Genomic DNA, 8274 nt, shown 5'->3' on the forward strand with positions numbered 1-8274 from the left:
CTATCATTTGTTATTAATAATTTATGACTATTTAAAAAAAAATCTTGTTGTTAAATGTTTTGAGGGAAATTTGACGGACGTCGTTGCTATGTCTACAGTCCACAGAGTACTTTATGCTTTTTATTAAAGTGTTTTTCTATATCTGTGGTATATTTAGTTACCACGCTCACTCTTGATCTGACATCTATTGAGCAAAAAGCAGTTTTTCTCCCCATTATTATGAGTTCGTATATTTATATTTTCAAAACAACTTATTTCTTTCTAAGATATATAATATCATAAATAAGGTAAGTATTGGTAAGAACACATAACAGTGTCAACTATGTTAAGTTAAAAACAGTAAAGTGTGTTATAACTTTACAAATGAAATCTCTAATTTTATTAATAAATTAGCGCTTCATTGACCCACAAGATTGACTTGTGTCTACTTAAATGAGTAGATACATATGATAGCTCTAAGTCTAAGTTATACTATTTAGGAGTTACGTAACTTAAGGACTTAAGGATTTTAAGTTATTTCTTCGTAACAAACTAAGTCGATATTCAACCACTTCCTTATCTTAGTCTCTTTACTTATTTGTTTTTGTCAAATTATTAAATGTTACTAATTTAAAATTAAAAATGATTTATGCATTTATAAAATCAACGTTGAATCTTTTAAATTTTATATATTTTTAAACCGAAATATTCAAATTAATTTACAATATTTATTTTTTTGTTTTAATTTTTAAAATTATTACACTCTATTAATAATAAGATATTATTGGATAAAAAAAATAAAAAATACAAAAAAAAAATAGTTAATAAGATAAAATAAATACACCATACTTAGTAATAAGTACGTAATATAATATTTAAAAGCACTTTATTTGTATTTTTTTATTTTATTGCTCTATAATTTAAAATTATTTTTTATTATTAGAACTTGTGTGAAATTTATTTTGCGAATTATTTTCTTACATTAAATTATATTTTCTAATTTTCTCTAATTTCAATAATTAAATTATAATTAATTTTTATTATTTATAATTGTTTCAATTCTTTTATTTTATAGCTTTTTACGCAGTAGATTAACAACTTACTCTACAACTTTATTTTTATTTACCAGAGTTTCTTTATTTTATACAAAAAAATAGATATACGTAAACTAAGAATACACATTAAGTAATATTAAAATATTAATTTCTTAATTTATATTCATAACCCCAATTACATATTATTTGTACTTAAAAATTGATTTGGAATCCATTTCTTTCGAAAGAAATATAATTTGAGTTGATAATATCAATTGATCTCTATAAACATACCACTGGATGTGACACTACTTGGAAATTATAGCTTTTGCTTGTTTCCTCATAAAGTCTCACTTAAAGCTACCTTCGGATTAATCTCTATTATTAGAAGTTCAAGTTTCCAAAACCGCTACCAACCTAGCGGTTGCCCGTTAGCACCAAAATGGCGAAAATCGAATAGACACAAAATACTATAGCTTGCAGCCCGTCCAGTGGAATAGAGGTTAGTGATAATATCGCTTGGCTTAATTAAAACCGATTAATTAATGCGATAGTTTTGTAATATGTTTTATAATTATTTTAATATTTTTTTAAAATTCTATAATAGTGTATTACATTTATAAGTATAGATATAAAAAAAATTGAATAGTTCGAACACCTAACAATAGTATTTTAACTGATTAAAATAATCGCTTGATTACTTTATGAAATATTTTTTACTATGATAGTTTGTTTACGACTAAATTGTTTAATTTCTTTTCCAAAAATAACATAACAGACTTTGCATACAAAAAGTTTTAATGAATGAATTGACAGTGTCTTTTTAAATATTTTTAGACATACAATTGAGTTCAATTAGATCTTAATTATTTAGTTGTTTTTTTTAATCTGATTTGATTGCAAACTACCTTCTAATTTGTAGTATTATTTTAATATTACCCACACCACAGTATTTTAATACTAATTATAAGTAAATATAGGTTAAAACACCAAACAGTATTTAAGTCTAGCATAAATATTAGATTAATTAACGAACATATGCACAAACGCAGTGCTCGTTATAAAATAGTTGCAGTGTTAGAGTCCTTTTCCACTGTAGCGTTTATTTGAACATCTTCAGCCGCGCGACTGTAAAATATGAGCAAGTGTCACTGCTATTGACGCGACCGCGAAAGATAACACCAAAAAACCCCCAAGACTTCTTTAACAGTCGAAGAGCCCACACCAACAATTTCTGTTGCGCGAATATGAGGGCTCCACCGGTGAAATACTATGACCACGCAGAAGACATGCGTAACGTAGACTAATTTTGGTGTATCAATTTTAATCTGCTTTCCACCCTTTTCTTATAAGGAAATGGTGGGAATGGGGAGTGGATTTGGCGGAGAAAAGAATGCATAGGAAGGGGAAATATCCAGTTTCTGTGCGCCACCTCCTCTGTCAATTAAAGGTAGGCAACGCATGTATGCAATTGGTGTTCTATGGGGAGCGGTCGTTTCGCTATTTCGGCGAATCCAGGTGGCCGCTTGCTCATTTGCCACCTTACAATTATAAAAAAAAAATATTCTTATAACACTCCTGTGAACAATACCAATCGAAACATATAATTAAACAATATGTTTATAGTTTCAGTCGTTTAGGTTCTATTCAGTCACAAAGGAAAGTACACACATGCATACAAACCCACATACATAAAAACCAATTTAAGTTTTCACGCGTAAAATGACAGTCGCTTTAGAATTTACGCGGCCATTAGCACAGTGGAGAAGGGGTTTTAACGCTTGACCTTAATGCCCCGTTCTCATTAGGCCAGCTCAGTAAGCCAGTCGCGGTCGAAATCAGCGCTGACATACAACTAGCCTAATGTCACACCCACTGAAACCAGTAAGCCAGCCTGACCGATAACTGAGATGGAGTTCTACTTTTTAGGCCAGTAAAATCATTCCGCCGCAACTGACATAATGTAGACGGTCTTTGGTACAAGCTAGTCCTGTTCTGTCTGAACAATTGTATCGGTACTACACTTTGTTATTTTATCTGGATTGTTGAATCTGCCAATAATTTTATTTGTCATTTTTTATTTTTTAAATAAAAACTATGTTTGGCAAAGTTAAATAATTATTTAACAACTAATTTCTTCGATAATTTCTTGTCACACTAAATTGAAAGCTTGCTTATGTTGCATTTTCCATTGTTTTCTAGACGATATTGTCCCTGTAGTCTTTACTAAGCCACGCCTCAGACTGGAGTGGCATATTGTAAACAACAACGCTTAAAACCGTTCATGACAGTTCAGCGCGACTGGCACACTGAGCTGGCCTAATGTAAACGTGGCATTGAGGTAAGAAATAGAGTAAATAATATAAGTAGGTTAGGTGTTGCAAACAGAGTCGTTTCGTAAAAGAGGTTTTTTTTAAATCCTAAAGTATATAAGACGACGACTGAAAGTGTCAAGTAATAAAAGATTAGCATAGTAAGGGCATGTTATGTGGAAGGATGAATCTTATGTGACAGGAGAAATTTAAATATGTATGTGATCCTGCTTAAGAGTGGATGGATGGATTGAATGAAAGGTAAAATTAAGAAGGGAGCGAATGAAATGAATGATAGACCGATGAGAAGAATGAAAATCTAGTGCGCCGTATAATATACATGAACCAGTTTATCGGAATTAACATAATTAAAATAATATCTGGCTGGTAGAAGGATATGCATGCGTATGGAATTAGGAAAGGTATTTTTTTTTTAATTCTGATTCAATTACATTAGTTATTATTATATTAACAAAGCAATAACATAAAATGTAAACTATTTAATCACACAACTTCGGTTTAAACTATTTATACTTTTCTTGACTAAAACACATTTTAATTTTTTACGAAATTTATTAATTTTTAATAGTACTTAATATGTAATAGAATTTTTTTAGGTTTATACATACCTTAATAAATAAATTTTTTGCAAAAGTACAAATTTTGAAAAATTTTCGAAAAAACGTATTTTTCTTTTTGTGTACACAACTGCTACAGATATTTTGTTAATTTTTTTTTTCATAAACATGGGCCATTTTAAGTTCTAACCTTTATACGAAATGCCCTGTTCGCAACACATACAAATTTTTGGTTCGTTAAATTTTATTTTACAAACTTTCTGAGCTGTAAGGATGAAACACCAATTAGTATAAGGAAACGTATAAAACAACATATATAATCAAATGTGTAGTTGTATTCATAATCACTGTTTTTCGTAGAAAATACAAAAAAAAAACAAAAAAAAACATAAAATCATTAAAAGTTAGTTCTACAAATATTTAATCAAAAAAAAAAACTCAAAATAAGCGAAAGAAGTACATCTTGTTTGATGTCAAAAAAAAAATTGTGTTAGATTAGATTATGTGTCTGACTGTACATAAATTAAAGACGCTTTTGTAAATTTTATTTTAAAATTATATTTATTATGCATGTAATCACGTACTATATTTTGAATAGAATAAAAATAGTGGACAGTCATTGTCACAATACTTATAGTAAACCTATTGAACTATCCCTTTCATTATCTTTGGATAAAAAGAGACACGTCTCAATCTATTTTACGGCAATGAAATTTCACAGTAATGTAAAATAAATGAATCTTTATATATATAATTCTTATGTGAGTGTGTATGTCACTGAACTTCTCTCAAACGACTGGACCGATTTTGATGAAATTTTTCGTGTATTCTTCATTTTCAGATTCACAATTTTCATCAAATATTAACTTCATATTAATTTATTCAAATTAAAGACGTGTACACACGACAACGTCTGTCGGGTCCGCTAGTATGTATATAAAAATACGAATTTATAAAACATAAACGTATTTGTATTTATAAAACAAGGAGTCTTGAATGTATCCCAATTTGTACTTCATTAATTTGAAAGTCATAGTAATTTTGTGATACTATAACATATCTATATATGTCTTGCTCAAGATATACACTAATAGGTTTAAACTAAGCGGGTACTTGAGCAAAATTTCGTATGTTTTTCATTTAAAAATTTAATATGAAAAAGAAGGCTCCAAATATACGGATAAGATTTTGTCAGAATCATCTAACCTACAAAATGGTTTTAAATATAAGTTAATAATAATTTCATCGACGCCAAAAAAGTAATTAATAGTATTAAGATTTTAAAATAGTTTAATTTACTATCTATAAAATTAAATATCCATAAATATAGAGCTTCGTAACTAATTAATATCACACAATAAATAACTCTTGTACTATAATCATTATGATATTTAAAAAAGGACAGAACAGTAGAATTAAGCAGTACTAAAACTGTATGAAAGAGATACTACACATCTCTTTCACGCATCTGCTCTACGACATTGTTCAGCCCGCGTGTGAAACTTACTAATATTTAAAAAAACTGTAATATTTATATAACATATACTACAGTCTGCTTTGTACAGTCTCGAGCGAAATCCGAATTATGTATATAAAACTACTTTCATATAATATTTAAAAATATTCATAATACCTACATTATTAATGTTTCTATGTAACACAAATATAAACGTCCCTATGTATCACCTATATAATCGTATAATTCTTGATGCTTGAAACATAATATGTATGTTCGCGAATAGATAACAAGTAAGTTATATATCTTACATTATGTATTTCGTAGTACACGTTTGATGTAATCAATGTTTTAGTATTATGATGTTAAAATTACTATGTAGATTAGTTGTGGTGCTTTCAGTGTACTATTTGCTAACAATTATTCAATCATATTGTTTTTTTTTAATATTGTGAAATAAAGTGAATATCCACTGCGGAAACAATCGCATGATGTATAGCTATCTCTCTCGTTGTCTTTGAAAGAAATTGAGATAGTCATATGTTTATCTAGATGTTTTTTGACAGTGGTAATTCACAATAATATGTATCGGTGATTTAAACGCACGTCTATTATTTGTATGACACATTCATTGATTATATTTTGGATCTAATTTTCATGTGACCATACTCAATGTAAGTTAGTTTAGTTTTTATGAATATCTCCGATTTAGAAATATATGTCGTTCTATTTTCAATTTACAATTTAAAAAGGTATGCTTTTATGAATAAAATAATTACTTTTGTGCCAGGATTACAAATTTCTTTTGGTTACATAAGTAAAATCGATTCTTATCGATAGTAATAGATCGATTATTCGGTTCGATGATTTATAGATGTTACATTTAATTTCGACAAATTTTATTATAACAAATATCGTTTTTAAATATTGATTTTATGTAAAGAAACAATTAATTCTATCCAAAGCTTATCTAACTCATTTAATTACGAATGTCAATTTTTCTATATAGTAGATCTGTAAATATGGACTAAAAATCATATGTCGTACCACGTTGCTGATAACGAATAACCAATTTTTGACATTGGCTGTATGTCTGTCGGGAAGGCCGCGTGTGTTCCGGGTAATCTCCGGAACGGTTGGACCGATTTAGACAGGACTTGAGAGGAAGGTAGCTGATGGACGTAGCCATGTTATTGGCTACTTTTTTAAATTCAGCAAAATGTTATTATAATTTTGGTATTTCTGTAACAATTTATGATTTATTTTTATTCAATTTATATATGTGATGTAAATCATTATAATAGTATTATTTTTGTTACATAACATGTTTCGAAAAGTGTTTTTATTTAATTATGTTTGAATATATATAGCACAATAGATTTTGTAATTTCTGGCTATCATGTTGTCTGATTTATTCTATGTATACAATTAGATATTGATGTACGCAAAGTTTTGTAATAAAATGAAGAAATCCATATGTTGTTTCATTTTAAAACATCGTATAAAAATAATAGCGAATTTCCACTGCTGCAACGTTCCTCCTCAATTCTTTTGAACAGATAAAAACGAGATTTTCAGCAGTGAAAGTCCACGGTTAAAGAAACGAAACACGTTGCCTCATTTCTAAAAAAAAAGTACTAAAAATAAATTAAATCTTTTGTTTGAAGCACATTTCAATCTGACAGACGATAAGATTGAAATTAATTCTGTTTCGTAATTAAAATTGTTTGACGTAAAAGCAGAAATAAATTTACTACAAATAATTATAGTTTTATTAAATAATAGAAGCTGCCGCCCGCGAGTCCCACCGCGCTGTAGCTGTCTGTAATCGATTCTCGGACCTTCTGAAAACACAAAAAAAAATTATAAAAACAAAACAAATCAATCAATCAAAGCGTATGGTAACTAACACCAGAATTTTTTCTAAGATTTAACTATCATTTATGATAATTTCCCTGTTCCAAAACTAACACAACATAAGATATGCCTCCTTGGTTATAAATCAAATGGAATTAAAGTGTTTAAGTGTAAAAATGTAACGCAGTCCTTCACCAACTAGGCGCGAGATTACGCTTCAGTGAAATATTACAGTCGCTTTGTTCGTAAATCCGAAAGCTACGAAAAACAAGTCTCTGATAACGTAATGTTCGTTAATATTTTGTGAATATATCCGATAATAAAGAATTAAACGCAATAATAAATACTTGTAATTTACCAAACTAAAGTAACTATCAGAGTTACTTCACTTAATTATTTTAAGTTTCTTATTATGAATACCCTAAAACTTAAACAACCAGCTCTTCTTTTGTGCAGCAGTGTATAGATAAAAGCTGATATGTAACAGTCGTTAGCAATGTGGTAATTATAGGTGTTAATGCGACACGCTCGATAGGACGACGGGCGGTTTTCAATTTGCATTTGAATCGACGCCAGGTCCCCCACGTCGACGTCGACAAAGGTCGGACGGTGATTTATTTCCTGACGTGGACTGCACAGTTTACTTCCCGATTATCCGGGAATATAACACTGAAGTCACTTTCAAAATACGGTTGTGCATTAACCATTTTCTAACGTTATATCTTACTAAATGTGATTGAATGTTTGTTAGAAGGTATCTGCAGAGGGGTTAAACGGATCTCGATGACATTTGACATAGAACTATAAAATAATCTGGAAGAAAACACAAGGTATTAATCAAGTTTTTTTTTAATTCCGCTCGGACAAAGTCGTGGGCGTCAGCCAGTCTCAAATAAATAATTAATATTTACCTGATTTTTTTTTTTTATAAAATCTACACAAAGGTTCTTCCCTTTGTAGCTATTTAAGGACTCTGAGTAGGGCTGTTAATCCTTACACGCACGTTTTCACGGTGCGTAATAGTGGACGTAGAACTGGAATAATTTCAGGGGAGCGGA

This window comes from Papilio xuthus, unplaced genomic scaffold (assembly GCF_000836235.2).
Source record: "Papilio xuthus unplaced genomic scaffold, Pxut_1.1 DF825017.1, whole genome shotgun sequence".
NCBI classification, from domain to species: Eukaryota; Metazoa; Arthropoda; class Insecta; order Lepidoptera; family Papilionidae; genus Papilio; species Papilio xuthus.